This window comes from Lactuca sativa, chromosome 8 (genome assembly GCF_002870075.4).
Source record: "Lactuca sativa cultivar Salinas chromosome 8, Lsat_Salinas_v11, whole genome shotgun sequence".
In the NCBI taxonomy this organism is placed as follows: Eukaryota; Viridiplantae; Streptophyta; class Magnoliopsida; order Asterales; family Asteraceae; genus Lactuca; species Lactuca sativa.
The window spans coordinates 125,188,403-125,208,010 of NC_056630.2; the positions used below are offsets into that span (position 1 = coordinate 125,188,403).

The 19,608-nt window shown below is 32.8% G+C and overlaps 1 pseudogene; it reads right to left on the minus strand.

Moving 5' to 3' along the window:
• Positions 1-66: 66 nt before the first annotated feature.
• On the minus strand, positions 67-16,742 carry LOC111887124 (laccase-11-like; annotated as a pseudogene).
• Between the last annotated feature and the right edge of the window lie 2,866 nt (positions 16,743-19,608).

Genomic DNA, 19,608 nt, shown 5'->3' on the forward strand with positions numbered 1-19,608 from the left:
ATTGCACAAACACCGACACATACACACACACAATAAAGATTAAAGACGGACGTTTTCAGTTTTCTTCTAGCATTTTGGCAAGTCCGCCGGTGGCGGTGGCACCGTCGAGTCCTCTGTCCCTCCATTTTCAACCACAAACGCGGTGGCAAAACCCAAACTAGTGTACGTCCAGATGACAGTGCATGATCCATACACCTGTAAATTGTAAAAACGAATATATAAATGACTAAAAAGTTAAAAGGTACCACTGATTTCGGCCGGAAAGTTTATATTTTACCTGGATTATTTGCTCGGAATCTCATGACCACCCAACCGCCGACAGGCACACCGATAGTATTCCGTTGTTATGGGTTCACAAGATTAAACTTTTTCCTGTCGTTGACGGTCCTAAAGGGAAAATGACCTAAAAGCCCAATCAAGTTTTCAAATTTTAAAAAAAACCCCAATATTGTTTTGGTTGTTTAAGAGAACCCAACAAAGTAAGATTTCGTTCAAAAAACAGCATCTAACTTCACTTTTTTTTTTCTTATCTAACTGTGTGGTAACCCGAGGGCAACCGGAGGAATAATTGAATAGATGACTTGACAATTTTTTTTGACATATGGATTGCTTTGTTGGCTTAAAACATGACATGTAGGATATATTCATCGATATAACCCATCTTTACTAAAACAAATTAGGGTGTCAAGCACCAACATTTCAAAATCAAAGGGGACACTTGATGATGGGAAGCATTGCGATTGTGGGTACGTTGCTCGAATTTGGACATCAACCACCAAAGCTAATCTTGGAAAAAAGCTTATGACTTGTCCCTGTTCTTTGGTAAGTCTATCTGAAAGCTGTTTATATCCATTTCGTAATAATTTCTTGGTTATGTGAGTTAATTTTTTCTGAACATGAAGAATCGAAATACGAAAGTTGTAATTTTTGGAAATAGGTTAATGCTGATGAACCAAAAAAACAAGACTAGGATAAATGAAGAAGAACCAGAAGCAAGCTCAATGGAAGTGAAGATTTTAATACCGGAAATGATTTAAAATTTTTATAATTTGAAGACAGCTGAGGATGCTATGCTTTTTAGAAAGAAATCCGATGAATTGACTAGGAAGAACAAACACCTTTGTGGTAGACATCAATGGTAAGGGAGTCACCATCTCTTGACATGGTTGTTGCACACTCTTTGAGCTCTGTTTCACCTTCTGTAAAAACGATTTTAATTTCGCATTCACCCCTTCCTTAAGCCACAACCACAACGATTTCACCTAGTAAGAACCCTAGATCGTATATGTTCCGATTTCACTGAAAGGTAAGTCTTTGTGATAGTGAGATTTTTATTTCCAAGTAATAAACGATAATTAGCCATGTCATCTTTTCTTGTGGTTCACTTCCATTACCCGGTAAACAAAGAGTTTTAACCCACAGATGCCGGTTACCCTTAATGAGAAGCCTAAGTTAGTTTGGCTTTTTTAGAAAAATGTTTACTTCCTTGGGTTTTCTTGAACAACCAAAACAATATTGGGGTTTTTTGAACTATTTGAAAACTTTATTGGGCTTTTAGGTCATTTTCCCGGGTCATAGTTGCCAAAACCTTGAGCCAACACAAAGAAGTTATATCTATGCAAATGTACGGGATGGTTGACTTGGGTATATCCAATCAATGCAGTGTTGTGAAACACAATCTCCACCGTCGAATTATAATTTAGTTTCTTCACGCTCGTTGATTTGGGTGTATTCAGAAGGGCTTGATTCAAACTTTTGTTGACGTTGGTGTAATCGAATTTCACCGGTGGTTCATTAGGGAAGTCTGACGTATAGATCCCACCAACGTTAAAGAAATGAAATGAGTTTCCAAGATTGACAATTTGGTCGGAAGCACGAAGGAGTGGTTATTCGTGCTAGCGGAAAACTGATGCCCGAGTGGATCTCCACAAGTTTAGTGACATAGCAAAGATTTTGTTTTACAGTAGACAAAATAATAATATATAAAATATGAAAGAGTGACAAAAATTTTCAAACGATAACAATATATATATATATATATATATATATATATATATATATATATATATATATATATATATATATATATTTTCTTAACTAAATTGTTTATTTCAGTAGGGATGCACTTCGGGTCGGAACCGGACCGAACCCGAATAACCCGAAACCGGAATAAGGGTAATTGCATGAACCAAAAACCGAACCGATTAACCAATACGAGTTCGGTTCAGTTCGAGTATTAATCGGGTTCCATTCGGTTATTACCCGGATAACATGTACAAGATTTTTAATGACCTAATATAACAAAAAAACTGAATAATCCGTATTAGTATTTTATAACCCGAATAATAGAACAACAATGTGCTTTTATACATCAACATAAAACATTCAAATACTAACATAACACAATAACACATTGAAAGAATAACAACATATGTAGGATATCGGTTTGTGTAGGCTGCGTCCACCGCCACTACAGTCATGTTGTGGTTGGCTACCTCGAAAAACATTTGGGTGTTGAGGGCGGCGTTGATTATGCGTAACATATATGTTTTTCCTTGCACAACTTCCAAATTGTGTGTATTTGAAATACAATTAAACAAATGATTTAACTCTTTATAAAATGAATATCGATTAATGGTTAATCGACTTACTTCTTGAAGGACAAGAAAATAAATCCTTGGCCACCCATTGATCGTGTAAGCGGTAGACCTGTTAGCTACGCCACCGGTGGCTAAGGAAGCCTTCTCTACATCAATGGGGTTAGCATTCCACCATTCTCCTAAAACATATATCCAAAAGTAAATTTAGATAAAAACTACTCATTTCACCATATATAATATATGATAAATAAAATAATATAACTAAAATGTACCAATGATGATTATATCTTCTTGAAAGGGCTTAGGAAAAGGGTATTCTTGTCCATCTCTTGGTCGGATGACTAATGCCCCATAGATAGTTGCCCGGAGCCATTATACATGGGCGTGCCACCAAAGGGGGTGTTTGGCTTAGCTTTTTAGAGGCCAAAAGATCTTTTTGGAAAAGTTACAAAAAGTCAGGTTTTCATGACTTTTCCAAAAATTTGATTTTCCTTCTTTGAAAAATCCAAAAGTAGCTTTTAGAAGTCCTTTGCCAAACATCTTTTGCCTATGATCTTTTTCTAAAAGGACTTTTAGCCATTCAAAAGCTAAGCCAAACACCCCCAAAGTGTTCCTTCTTGGCCGGTGATGTTGAACAGATAAGTGTAGATATTCCTCGGCATGATCGGGCATTGAGTGATGGAGCAAGGTCCATCAGCCCATGGTGTCAACCTCTGAAATATCCTATGCCTATATTAAATAAAATAACTAGATATTATTTGAAAATAAGTAAAGAAATATATATATATATATATATATATATATATATATATATATATATATATATATATATATATATATATATATATATATATATATATAGGGGAGGGTTCAATTGAGAAAAAAAAGATTGAGAATGGGGGAATCATTCTCAGTCACTCAATTACTTTTGCCGCAAAAACCTCCGTCGTACCAGCGAAAATGAGAAATGAATAGACATGTATTTTCTAACAAAAACATATTTCCTTAAACTATGTTAGTCATTACCTTAATATATACAAAAACATAGTTTTTTTTCGTTTTTTTAGTTTTTACAGCTATTTTTATTAAAAAATGATTTTAAATATACTAAAATTCATGATTTTTTATTTTCTACAAATAGACATCCATATTGATATAGTTTTAAGATAAAATAAAAAAATTATTATTTTTTTTATATTTTCAGCTATCGTTATTTATAAGTGAATAAAAATGCATCAGATTTTAATTACAGTACATTCGTTATTCACTTATGAATAAAAAATATGACTTTTTTTTACAATTTAAGAATCATTCATATATGAATATAACATATAATAAAGATAGTATATTCATATTTAAATATTGGACGATGTATTCACTTGTAAATATTAGCATAGTATATTTACTTGTGAATATTAGATGATATATTCACTTATGAATATTAAATGATATTTTATGTGAATATTACATAGTATTACATGGTATATCACATGTGAATATTACATAGTATATTCACTTGTGAATATTAGATGATATATTCACTTATGAATATTACACAGTATATTCACATATGAATATTACAAGGTATATTCACTTGTGAATATATTCACTTATGAATATTAGAAGGTATTTTGACAAATATATATAATTTTTATATGTTATTCACATATGAATAACATACAGACTTGCATATTTGTTTTGTGTTTTTAATAATCATATACTGATTCAGGTGAGAAAACATATTCATATATGAATATAACGTGGTAATTTAGTTTATGCATTTCATCAAACAGTTGGAGTGCATACAAGTTAACTATTTTAAAAATGTTAAAAACATCAAGTTATCAATTCCAAATCATCATATACTTCCGATTTCGACTTCAGATGCGACATCCTATGTCTGATCGATTTCTCATTTTGATTTTGATTTCCGAAAATCTGATTGGGAACCTGTAAGTACCGATTATGAGTCCTTCAATGTCGACTGTGACTGCGAGTCCAGAACTCCGATTCCAATTTCATGAACAGCGAAGAAATTCCGATTCCAACTGATTTCGTTTGCGAATCTGGGAAATTCCAGTTCTAAATCCGTTATGAACTTTAACAAATGTTTGCAAGCTATGAACATTCAGAGTATTCAATAAAGAAATCAATGAATTTGGGTTGCGAATTTGTCTTGAACGACGAACCTCTCAGCCACGAATATCAATGATTGATTAACACTGGATGACATTGATGATGGTTTAGTTGAAGAAATTTGGATGATTGTTGAAGGTTAGAGGAGAAATTTTGATGATGAACGAACTGTTATCAAATTCTTGTATTTGAGATTGAAGGTTATTAACATATTTACAGGTTTGCCACCGTGTCTTTTTATGCTTAGATTAAATGAGTGGCTGAGAATGATTCCCACATTCTCAACCTTTTTTATTTTTCTCAATTTAACCCACCTATATATATATCTACACACACACTAGTGGTGTACCCGCGCAAAGCGGCGGCGGCGAATAAATTGTTTCGGTAGTTATTTCCTTCTGGAAACATGTTGTATTTCTAGGAACATTCATGTTGTATTGGTCATTTTTGCAACAAATGTTGTTATTAGTCGGTTTTATGATAGCGACGATTAACTTCTTTTGGATATTAGTTTCCTTTCGTTGGACGGTGAGTAATATTTCGTGGAATAATTTCCTATCGAAAGATAATCTATTTTAGTATATCGTTTTTTATTTATGATTATTTTCTTTTCGACAGTTGACAAATAATTTATTTTAGTGAATAATTTTCTTTGTCGATTAGTTTTATACGGAAACATTTTATAATCCTGATATATGATGGTTAATGTGTAAACTACTACTCGGTTAAATTTATCGGAGGGGTGGTGCAACAAATATAACTACGCGTTTTTGATTTTCTATTGGGAGGGGTGTTGTTGATTTTAGATGTGTTTTGATGGGTTGTTGATACTGACAACATGACTTTGTTTTTTTTTCCTATGGGATGGGGCGTGGAAAGCCGTACGTCTATATTTTGTTGTAGATTGAATTTTGAATCGTAAGAAAAATGAATTTCAAAAACAACCAAAAAGAATTAATGAGCACGATTCGATTTTTGCCAAAAATCAATATCTAGCGAAAATCAACCAAATCGAATTCAAATTCGTCTAGGCCAAACCAAAACCGAATTCTAATTTGGTTTAGTTCGGTTTGGAAAATGATGTAACCAAATATTATCTTAAAAGATTAGTGTTTCAATTTTCCAAACGTAAATTACAAAGTTCCAATTTTCATCAAGTAGTGAGCTGAGACTATCAACGGTACCGTCGTTTGTAGCTTTGCAGCGTTCTTGGAGAGCATCAATTCATGAGAACATTAGCAGTGAAACTTGAATGAGTGGGAATGACAAATGAGGTATCAACGACGATCAAAATTTCGTAAGGGACTAAGGGAGTGAGAGGGTTATCAAAATTGAACCATAAATTGCTAAAAACTGTAAAAGGGCTAAAAATGTATTCTTTAAAATTATTATTTAAAAAAAACTAATATAAAAAATATAAAATATAATTTCTAAATAATTAGTAATGAAATTCGGTTTTTCTATTCATTTTGGTTTAAATTTTAAGAGCCCAAAACTCAAACCAAAAACTAAAGTTATAATTCGGGTTGGTCGTGGACCAAACCAAAAATTGAATTTGAATATGGTTTGATCTGAAAACAATTTCAGTTCGATATGGTTTTCGGGTTATTCGGTTCAAGATTTCTCACTATTACAAAACAACACACCACATGCAAACATTGTTTTGGTTGGTTTTGCATTTGTTGGATGTTGTCATTTTTCTCAAAGCAAAAAATGTTATATAATTAGTTTGTTTATATATTACAAAATTCCTTTCTAAACAAAATATTTTTGAAATATATCTAATTATTGCAATGTAGTTTGAGTCAGTGTAGTATGATTAATAAACGTTCAATATCACTTTCTTAGGAACAATCAAAGTACATTGTTATTACGAAAACATATCTACATATATAAAACATATGATAATATACATTGTTATTACACATTTCAAGAGATTAAAATCTGTAATACAAAAAAATTACTACTAAACATTAACAAAATGACAAAAAATAGTCTTTAACCCTTAATTAAAATACAATGGTTAACAAACACATCACTATGTCACCGACCTATAAACTATTTCCCCCTCTTGTTAGCTAGCTATATTCCCATGATAACAACTTTTTTGGTTAATGAGCAATAAAGGGAGGCCCATTTTGTAATAATGAACTTCAAATAAAGTTAGAAATTTCTTTATTTAAAAAAATCCTTAAATATTTTTTAATTTATATAACTCAAACTAAGCCACATGAAAACTATAAAGGATAAAAACCAATATCATAGAGAAAGATCAGAAACCCCAAACCCCAGTAAAGTTTTTGCATTATAAGTTGAGTATTCCAAACTTTTTGAGCAAAAATAAATTCAATGTCGTAGTTTCCCAATTTACAATTATATTTGGTTAACAGAAGAAAATGATCCAAATTAAGTTCATACTATTAGATAGACACACACAATCACACATACAACTAAAAATTTGAATCCGGTTTCAATTAGATACTCACAACTTGTAGCAGCAACAACATGAAAATATACAACCCCATATGGCTAAAAGTTGTACAAAAAATGAAGCTTAAAAACTAAAACCGAACCAGATTCCTTTTACTGATTAAAAAACAGAGATGAAACCTCTCTACTGACTAAAATTTTTAAATAAGCTTGTAACTGAGATACAATAAACAGGGATGAGACAACTTACATAAGGTGGTGGAGCTATGGTGATCGTGGGTCGTGATGACTATGTTGAGGGATATAAATGGTAGTAGTGGTGGTGTGTAATGGTCATCTTTCTCAATTTTTGTGAACTATCAAAATCAGATGCTCTTATGTCTATATAATCTCATTATTCCTCTTCAATATCATATTAGGACACTTGTGATGGTTAAATCTAATGTAAATAGAAATAATATTTAAAAATTTTAAAAGGGTTCATAGTGCATACCTTGGTTGAATTTGAGCATACACCTCCACAATCATCAACATCCATTTTAATCAAAAGTTCTTATTTCATTCCTTTGTTAGCCCTAAAAGACACAATTCATAAAAAATAAGTGTTAAGTGCAACTGAAACCATCATTCATTAGCAATATTAACTCATAATAATCATCGACAATTGAAACCATCAACCATTAAAAACATCAATAGCTGGAAAAAACGCCTGAGAAGAGCTTAGAACACTGACCATAATGCTTGAACTCCACAAGCTTCCAAAACACTCCAAGAAAATTGAACTTTAGCTATTTACTTTTAGCTGGATAGATCTATAGCATAAACAAAATCAATACTTGATTATAGTTTAAGGATCATGAGTTACCAGTAAAAGCAACGAAATAGCACCAAATACAAAATTAATGACTCCTTTAGATCCCTATCTAACATAATAATTGATCCTAATTAACACCTCAGCTCCACAACATATCCAAACCTCTAACCAGAATCTAAGATTTTTCTAAATTGAATAGTTTGAATTGTTTAAACAAAATCTAATATTTTTCTAAATTGAATAGATAACTCAGCAATCCAAGCAATAGGTAGCGAACTTTGAACTGTTTAAACAAAATCAAGGAAACATACTTCAGAAGGGCCAATAATCTATGTAAGACACATTCCTTGATTCCACTTCTTAATCATCTTCCTGTTGGATTAGTGTCTAAGTCCATCACTATTTTGGTATTTACTTGACCCGATGGTGCATGATCCTTTTGGGTTGCCTTCACCAAAGGAACTTGATAGGATGAATTATAGAGAGAAAGGATTAAATATTATTTATTAATATATTATGAGAATAATATATTAAAGGAGAAATCATATTATTTAATTAATATTAGTCAAGAATTAATTGATAATTAGTTTTATGACTAAAAGACATTATCTAAACTTAAGGGACTAGAACTGTCAATTGTATGATAGTTGAATACTGAGCTAATGGACTCCATATTAAAGGAGTCGACGAATTCTATGGGGAAACCCATTAGAAATCGTCCTAGGCCTTAAAGGAAGGAGTCAATGGGTTGCTTAGGGCCTAAGCATCCAAATTAGGGTTTCCTTGTTAGATAACCCTAATAGCCTCTCTATTTAAAGGACCCTTATGGCTCAAAAACGTGGTGAGCTTGTTGATTAGGGTTTCCACATGTTTTGGTAGCCTCCTTCTCTTCTCTTCTTCATCCTCTTGCTCTTGGTGTTTGTGAACCATTAGAGGAGTGACATTTGTGACTCTAAGCTTTCTAAAGTCATTACAAGGAGGATTCGAGATTGTTATTGCTACATAACAATCAAGGTATGATCTAAACCCTAATTTATATGTTATATTGATTATCATATACTAGATCTAGGGTTTATAGTCTTGGATGAATTGCATGTACAATAGAGAAACCTAGATCCAAGCATTAGGGTTTGTATGAGCACATAGGATGTTCTTATGACTAAAACCCATCAGTGGTATCAGAGCTAGGTTGGTTTCTATTGTATTGATGCCTTGTATGTTTGTTCAAGTTGCAAAATCGTTTTTGGCCTCCCTGCCTGATGAACTTGGCGAGTCCCATTGTGGACTCAGCGAGTAGGCCCCTACTCGGCGAGTCCATAGGGGTACTCGGCGAGTTCGAGCGTCAGAAAGAGGGGATTTCAGGATTTCTTGCTGTTTTACTCATGGATACTTGCCTTATCTGTTTTAGATCATTAAAATCCGATTTTATACATATTTATGAGTATATCCTTGATTAAACAAAAGATAATTACCAATTGATTAGATAATAACTTCCTTATATGATAAAGTTTGATTATTTTGTATTAATTAGGTAACTTATTTTGCAAGAAATTGAAATTAGGTCAAATATAGATAATGATAAATTTAATTGTTTAATTTATATTATTTGTTATTTGATCCTTGTGTTATGAAAAGTTTCAATTTTCACCCTTAGGTTTTATAATTTAAATTTGAACTTAAAAGTTTTGTTTTTTGAAATTTAAATAGTTAAACCCTAATATTTTGAAAATGTTTCAAAACTTGACCTCAAGTTTTGGAATTTAAATTGTGGATTAAAAGTTTAATTTTGATGTATATTTAAATTATAAACCCTAATGTTTTGAAATGTTTCAAAATTTGCCCTTAAGTTTTGAAATTTAAAAGTTGACTAAATGTTTAATTTAGGAATGTTAAATTCTAAAACCCTAGTATTGTTTTGAAAAGTTCATATCACACCCTTATGGTTTTATTAATTAATTAAGGTGTATAATTAAAAGAGGTTTAATAAATCCATAAAGTTTTGGTTCACAATTTAATTGAACTAAGAGTATAATTGTTAAATTTGACTACCTAGTATTTTAAAAAGTTTAAAATACACCCTATACTATATATATATATATATATATATATATATATATATATAACATTAAAAGTCTAACATTATATATGTATGAGTAAAAGTCAGTCTTACCGTTAGTAGGCCTCATTCACGAAGCTTGTCTATAAGGGGTGTTTAAGGAAATTGCCTATAAAATGGCGATTGAATGAGTATCCACTCTTACCCACCGCACTCTTGACTAGTGGAGGGTCGTTAGCCGAATGGGTAGGATAGGACAGAACCTTCTATTATAAGTATAATGAAGTACAAAAGTAACTAAATGTTTTACAAATTCCCAATCTTAGTTACTTTAGGCAAAATTGAATTGATGCAATTCCATGAAATTACACTTTGTGCCCTTGCGAAGACGTTAGTGGAGCGTGTGTGGTTAACCGGCACACTAAATGGTTCGAAGCAAAGGTAGCAAAGGGTGACTCAATGTTTGTCATAGTTCGGTGGAGCGTGTGTGGTTAACCGGCACATCGAATAGGTGACTGTAACATGTGGGGGCACCATGTAAGTTTGCATGGTTATTCACACCCGCTTTGTGATCCTCGGCATCCCTGTCACAAACTTGAGGGGCATATCGAGATTTAAACATGCCATTGAAAAAGTTCAATGAATCTCAAAGAATCTAGGAGTTTTCAAAGCATTTAAAACTTAATCGTTTTTTCGTTTTTCATGGTGGGAAATTAGTGAATTGTCATTCACTTACCTTCAAATATTCTGCAACTAGATTACGACATCCCTTTTCTAAGTTGTAGAATATTGTGTTGGGTCCTAGCCTTAGTATCTCATTTAGGTGATTTACTAAGGACTCAATCAATCAACTAACTTGAATTTATTTTTCTCCCATTTTGTAGATGTCAAAGTACGACAACTATGGTCTTTCCAAATCCCGTGGAACAAGCATTCCACATGAAGATGATATTCCACGATTCAATCGAGGAACAAGAGACCATGCTTCACTTCCTCCACCTCCTCCAATTATTCTCCCTAACCCACAAGATCGAAGAATTGAAAGGTTCAATGTCACTAAAGCCCTATTGGAAATGAAACATGAAGATGGTAAACCCATGTGTGCCCACGTTCTAGGAATGAAATCACACATCGATAGGTTGATAATGTTGGGTGCGTCATTCCCTGATAAGTTGGCTGTAAACTGGGTTCTAGTCACTTCCTGAATCATATAATGAGTTCAAAAGAAAGTATTATATGATGGATCATGACGAAAACCTCATTGACCTAACTTACATGCTCATTGCTGCTGAATCAGAAATGATTTGGCAAAGCAATGGAGCATATTTGTTGGGAAAGTCAACCAACCATGCTTACGAGGACGTTCTAGGAGAACCGACCTGCGTTTGCTGCTAAGTGAAAGGCCGTTGGATACAAGTCTGCCCTAAGAACCTGAAGAGTCCAGAAGATGGGAGAGTCAAAGAGTATGGCTGTGCTTCAGGTAAAATCCACTCTCTAACTTCATTAAGTTCCTATTCGTTGATTCTTAATACATGATGTGATAAGATTGCATTTGAATGTTTTGCATGATCAGTGAAAAGAGAGGAAGCTTGATGAAAGAGCAAGATGAGTCTAATCATGAAGAAATGGATCTCGATCGCATGGATTTGAAGATTAGATTTTGAGCTTAGAAAGTTATGATAGAGTTGTTAGAAATTTTTCTTTTTGACTACATAGTTTTCAATTGATTTTGATTTGTAAGGACAAATGTTTTCCGCTGCTTTTATGAATAAAATAAATTTTGGTCTGACTCATTTATTTATTTATGTATTTCCTTGCAATGAGATCATTATGAAAAATTGATTTTTGCATATTTCTACAACGAATGGATGTGATTCTTAATTATGTTAATAGTGGAAATGTCAAGAATTTACCAAATAGGGAGAGTTTCTCATCACCCATGTTTCAAGTGGACAGAAACTTGGAATCATGCAACTTGGTTGCATGATGAATAAGAAATTTCACATTTGGAAATTAGACTAATCCGTTGACAAAGTGTCAAGTAAAGGACTAGGAGATCGAGTACACAAAGTTGCGTATTGATCAAATCCACCACAAGAGTAATAAAGATATTCGTCGTGATTTACTAAAGGTTTACTAAATATGATTATACTTATAAGATTAAGTGTAATTCTAAATTGATTGAAAAAGGTTAAAATCAATAACAGAACGAATAAGAAGAATCAAGTAGGCAGAAAGATAAAAGTTTTTCTATTCTAAGAAGAAGGGAGAGTACCTTTTATTATGTTTTAGGATAGGTCTTAATGATTAAGAACCATATCTCAATTGATCCTCTAAGTGAGTCTTAGTACAATTGTATGTCTGAGAAGAGGAATCAAGAATTGAAGAAATGGTTAAATCAAGAAATCAATCATACTTCGTTCCAAAAACAAGTCTCAAAGTAAAGATTGTGACATTGAGTGACAAGTCTTAAGAAGGTTTATAACATTCATCAAATGTGGAAAGTTGTGATGTCTTGGATAAGACAAAGACCAACTACAACCAATTTTATGAAGTGTTTTTGTCTTGATAAAAGCTACACTAACTCTTGAATATTTGTTTGTCAAGAAATGTTTATTGACAAGAGAATCTTATATGTCAAGGAGTCAGTGGGAGTCTTAATGATCTTGAAAGGTTTCAAGAACAAATCAAGAATAAACCTTATCGATCATCACTAGCACACGACTTGAGGTTTATAACCTATCGTATTGACACTATTTTGTTTATGTGCCATTCCAATTGAGTTAATTATGCATGTGAGTTCTATGAGTTCTCATTTGAATGCATAAAAGGCAAGCACCTTGATCAATGAAAAGTACATTGATAGGAAAGAGTGAGCTGCTTAACTACTTGGAAGACATGGTGGGCAGCCGTGTTACCGTAAGGCAAGAAATCAAGATTAAGAGTTCGGTCCATATGAGTTTGAATTTGTCATAAACTTTGGTTTTAACAAATTCACATGGATAGGAACACATACACCATTAAAATATAAGTGTCATAAGATTTCCTCCTTCATGGAAATGACTGTGAGGAAATGCTTTCACTAAGAGAGATTTTAAGAAGATAGTGATTGTGAAAATTGGATTCTCAAATTCGATTATGGTTACGGTATCCCTTTCCATGATTCGAATTGTGAGATTTGGCAATTAGTCTGAATTGTTTAGACATACATATGAGCTATCTAAGACAAAGGTATAGAAGTTCAAGAAGCCTTGATAAAAGATTATCAAAGCATTAGGTATTAGAAACATGAACTTAAGAAATTCAATAAGTATTGTTTTTCTAGAAGTTAAGTTGGTTTCTGAATACATGTCAAAGCTAGTGGGAGCATAAGTGTTATGTTTATAATAATCATCATGGTAGTGGGAGCATAAATGTTATGATTGTATGATTATTAAGGCAAGTATTGCAAGTTAGCAATATTAATTATAGAAAACAAGAGTCATACTTTGCAAAGTTGTAAGGGTTGAATAGTTGTTTTTCTATAATTAAGGGAGAGAATATTATGCTTCATTTCAAATCTAAAGGCTTAGGGTGTGGAATGTTAATAAATTAGTCAATGATACATAGTGCGTTCTTAAATTTCGATTATGATTACGGCATTCCTCTTCATAGTTTGAATTGTGAGAACGTAGCACCACTACAAGAAAAAAGGCCTTTTACGACGCGCAAAACACGACGCTCTTTGATTTATGTTACGCATTAGAGAGCGACATTAAAAAAGTGTCATCTCTTCAAAAAATTTAAGGATTTAGGTCGCGCATTACTGAGTGCCCTTAAATTAGTGTCTCATGTAAAAATATTAAAAACACGGAGGGCACCTATAATAAAAAGGGTGTCCTCTACAAATGTCGCTTTATAATTTTAATAAACACGCGTTTCTGGGACTCCTTGATAGGTAAGGGGGGAAACTAAATCCCCCAAAATTTTGAACACCCGCTTCCTCTTCCTTTCTGCTCTCTACCCTCCAAAATCGACTTCATTCTCTCCCTTCTTTCTCTCTGCAAACCCCTTCCTCTCCGATCGACTTTCACTTCCTTCTATGTGCAAACCCTAATCAAACATAACACATTTGAAATAGTAATGGTGTTGTGACTCCTCAGGCTAGAACATCGGCGACTACACACCTATCAAATAATATCTCTCATACTCGTCATAGAAGAATGACATATATCACCATTGGTACATAAGATTAGATATCAACTCCTCAGGCTCACCGTTCCACCTCTTCCCCACCCTAATACATTTACTAAGACTCCTCAGGTTTACAAGCCCAAGGTTTGATTGCACTAAGGTATGAAAAGGACGCTTCTACCCTGCCCTATTTCTTCAGTCATTCAACAAATAAGGGGGCACGCAATTTCTCATTCATATCTCGACTTCATCTTCTCAATCAAGAAAAAGGATTATGATTTTTCCCTAAATGTGCGATTTCATCTAGTATTGTCAATTTCTACTTTATGCATCTGATTTTTTCCTGTATCTACTTCTCATCTCTGTAAACAACTTTATTTCACGTTTCAGCTTATAGCTATTGGCTTAGAACTAGCTGCTGTTTGGGAAGCTATCTATCAACCACATGTAACAGGTATCCAATTATTAATATATACAACTAGGTTACAAAAATAACTTCTTAAAATCAAGAACCAACTATTTAAACTAACGTTATATAGTCTCTTATATGTGATGTAAATAAGCTATTGAGGTAGTTTTTGATCAATTTTAATTCTTTTTTTTTCTAGCTATTGAGCCAATTCAAGATTACAAAGAGAGATGGGGTTTGTCATTTTGTTTTCAGTTTTAGTCTTAAGTTCGTATTCCTACCCTTATATGTTAACTTATTTGCTGAATTATATGTTTTGAAAAGAAGAATGGAGTTGTATGCTCTCAAAGTGGTGATAATTCCAATAAATAGATCAAAAAAGAAAGGGGAGGAGCTATGCACTCCAACTGTTTGATGAAATGCTTGAAAGAGCCATCTCACCTAAGTCAGACCTTATAACATCACCTGACGTACACATGACTGTGAATTTATGGCCCTCACTAGAAATTTACTCTTTTGCAGTTTTTTACCTGCCTAGCTAATGAATATGAAAGAAGGCATATGTCAGCTTCCTCTATTGCAAGGTAATTTAATTCCATATCTATTGAGGTAGTTTTTGATCATTATGAAAGAAAGTAACAAATTCATTTTCAATCTATTCATTAAAGTGTAAATAAGCTTACTAAGATAAAAAATGATAAAAAATTAATGCTAATGTTTCCTCACCACAGGTCAACTCTATTTTATAAATTTTAACTTATAAGTCAAACTTTCCATTTATGTAATTGTACACTCACTTTTCACTTTCTATTCCTCTATCAGACATTAAAGTGCTTGGGTCAATTTGTTCAGAACTTTCAAAGCCTAACAAAAAGTCAGTTCATGGGTAAGTTTGTCTTTTTTTCATTGTCCCCCTTTTCCAAATCAGCTCTGTTATTGTTCATAAAGCTTAAAAAGACTGCTTTTTCCCAGAGGTTTTGGTTCCATTATGGCAAACATTCTTCTAAAAAAAACTGAATTTTTTAACACATGATCATGAGACAAGTATCTTTTTAACACATGATTTTATATAATAATAATACTAGAAACCAGCCCATCCAGCAGGTCGTGAAGCTGAATTACTTTCTTTGTTTTTGAACTCCTCCCCATAACTAGAACGCCCGGAATTAGTGGTGATGATAGGGATATTAGGTGTTGTGTTTACCTGAGAGTGAGAACTAGCAGAGGCAGGAACCGTTGTGAAGCTTTCTTCTCCAAAACCCCATCTGGTGGTGCGGCCTTCAGCTGCTTGCTTGTTCTGGTGCCCATTGTTTCTTATAATCATATTCTAATAGATTTGGAGTTTTTTGTGGGATTCTCCTCAGGAAATGCCTGCCATGAATTTTGTTCAGGGGAATCTTTATCAAATAATCCCTTTTTAACCTCCCAAACTCTTCCATCTTTCACTTTCTGCTATTAAAACTAAACAAACAAATTAATACCATTCTTTTTGCCTATAAGAAACCAATTGAATTGAAGAGGAGTAACCTAATGTTAACGGTACAAACATGAAAAAGAAATAGCCCCATAAAGTTGTGTAGATTAAGTGTTTTACCCATTAACTCTATTAAGTAAAAAAGAAGCACGTTAGTGTCTCTTTATGCAAGCTTAACCTTAAAGCTTAACCTTATCTTAAACTTAAAGTTTCTTACTGCTCCTAAGTTAATTTACATTTATGCCCTTTGTTTTCTTTTTCATTACATACAACAATGAAGTAACTGATGTCTGTTTCTTTCTACTCATACATATGTCTAGTTCACCATAAAACTCCTTCATTGTAGCAATATCTTTTTTCCTTTCCTCTTCAAGTGCTTCTTTCTCCTCCTGAAGTTTAGTTACTTTCTTCAACATATCTTGTCCTCGTTTATTCTCTTTAAGTATTTGCTTACGAAGAGACTCCAACTCCAAATCTGACATTTCCACTTGCGTTCCCAACCTTGAAACATTACTTTTCAAAACTTCAATTGCATTTCTTGATGCTTCAGCACAAAGTCTATGATCCTCATTGTTTTGAATTTGATTGTTGTTGTTGTGCTCTGGGATTTTTATTAAATCAGCCATACTTCTATCTGAAAGTGAACCCATTGACCAATATGTGTTTGATCTTTGTTTTTGATGAGGTTTTGAGTTCCTTGAAACAGTTGTATTTTGATTAACATTAAAAAGCAATCTATAAGAAAAATCCAGAATTTGTTGTATTTAGTGGCATATATATTATATAATGTAATTAATCTTTCTTTAGCAAAATCAAGGATATTCCCGTTTTCACTACTATCACGTAATTGATTCTTCAATCTGAGTGATTCAGACCTCAGAGACTCATTCTCTTCAGAATCCCTGAAACTACCCCCAAAAATCGATGAATATTATTACATTGATTCATGTTAAAGAAATTTAAAATTGATTATTAATTAATTACCTCTATTCATCCGTTCGTTGCATCTTTTGGATGAACACCTGTCCCATTTCACTATTTCAAAAAATATTAATAAATAAAATATCAACAACCTTTATAGGTTATATATAAAAAAACTTACATGTAAAATTGCACCAGAGTCTGAAGCTGTTAAGGGGAGAGAGTTTTAACGCCATTGTGAATTTGGCAGCAACTGAATGTACATGATTCACATTTCACATGAAATAACATTTTTTTTTTAAATTTCTATTTAACATGTTATTATGAATTGTACTCAGGGTCTCCTTGTGTATTTTTGCAAAAGCTACCTTCCTAAATGAGATGAAATATTGACATTGGTCATGAAGATGGAGATGAGTGGCCAAGAAAGTACCTCCCTAGGAAAACAGGACTTGGTGGAGGATGGAAATTGTTTGCTGAAGATCATTAACTAGTTGATGGCGATGCATTAATTTTCCAACTCATAAAACCCACAGTTTTTAAGGTTATTTTCTTAATCTCTATTATTTAAATTTCAAATCTTTATTACTCCATTATTAATCCCAAAAAGTAAATAAAAGTGTTTGTTTTTAATTCGGGCTATGTGATTGTAGGTGTGGTCATCGTTGTTGTTGTATCGAACTATCTTGGATGCTATTGAGGAGAATGATAATGTTAACCAGATCTCTCATTTTCTTTTCCTGTCAAATTTCAAAGCACACTTCTTTTTGGATTTTGATTTTGTTATTATAAGTTTTGTTTTATGCTTTGATATAGTTACTCTTTTAGCCACTACATAATTTTAAAAAAGTCTGTTTTCACATTCTGGTTAACCACAGTCAAGTAATAACTCATCTGATTGGATCAACTCTTTTCCTCCCTTTTTGTTGTGACTTATAGTCTTCTTCTAATTACAATTTACAGGTACAATATGGTTGAGCAAGGCTTAGTAAAAGAACAAATATTCTCTTTAGGCTAAACAGAAATGAAGCTGATTGTGAAAAAGACTTAATTGCCCTTCTCACCCTCATCATTATATCTTTTACATATTTCTTGCAGTTCAATGTGGGATTCTAGAACATCTGGTAAGCAGATTTGATATTCTTAACTCATTGTATCGTGTAAATTTGTTTGTTTTTTTTATTATAATAATCTATATATGACTGATGTGGTTGGTTGATTTGTTATAAAAAAGCTTCTATTGATTTGTTATAAAAATATTATATGAAAGGATGGCTCATATTCAAGGGCATACTTAGTATCTGTTTCATTTTGACTTAATGGACTTAATGACTCAATCAAAATCCTCTTACAATCTAGAAAAGGAACAAGCTTTATCAAGATAGACATCATTATTTACGTATGTTAAGGGGAAAAAAGGAGCAAGGGCATACTTAGTTTTTAGTTTTGACCTTGTTTTTTTTAATAAATTACAGGTGGTTCTATTGTTAATGAAAGCTATCCTCTTACAAACTTATGCAGGTAACAATATTGTTCATAGCTGGGCTGTTAAGGTTCCTGTTTGTTTTCATTTATGCAGGTAACAATCTTGTTGAAAGGACTTATGAATCAGATAGTAATGGTAACAAGTTTAACACTCGAGTCCATACGATTATATGTTAATGGTAACAAGTTTAACACATATGTCTTTGTTATACATACAAATTAAATGCAATGGATTGTATTTTTTGTATATGGTATTTTATTTTATATTATGCAATGGATTGCATTTTTTGTATATGATATTTTATTTCTATTATGAGAGATTAAATGCAAATTTAATTTATAAATTAATAAATATATAAATATATTTTTTTTTAAAAAAAAATTAAAATTACGATACGCAAAAATGTGTGTCGTCTTCATTTATGACATGACCTTTCTTGACTGGTGCTTCCTTGATACGCATTGCGTGTCATAAACACGCGCGTCGTAAGGTTACGACACGCAAATGCGTGTCGTCTTCCTTTATGACAGGGCCTTCCTTGATACGCAATGCGTGTCATAACCGCGCGTCGTAAATGCGCGTCATAAATGCGCGTCGTAAATGCGCGTCGTCTCTCTTTATGACAGGGCCTTCCTTGACGCGCATTTGCGCGTCGTCTGAGCGTTTTACGACGCGCAATGAGCGTCGTAAAAGGCCTTTTTTCTTGTAGTGCACATAAAATATTATGGCAGAAGATTGATAAAGTATCAAATCTTTATGTAAGACATTATGCATCGTGTCCCATACGCTTCGGATATAGGATCGATTGCAAAGTCTTTAATATTTGACCATTCTAAAATTTTCCAAATGTCTAGCGCATTTAGAGGGAAAAGGACAAGAATCTGTTTTGACTAAGATAGTTAAACAACTATCAAAGGACAATCCAAAGTTCGCCGATGATTGGTCGCTTGTGAGTAGTTGGAAGTATAGTATTGGATAGACCATTTCGACATTATTATGAATAGAAAAGATTCTATTAAGAATGAGTTGTCATATGGCAAATATTGAAATGGTTCCATATTGGGAGTTGGATATTGAGAGTCTATGTCTTGATTAGAAACTTTTATGCA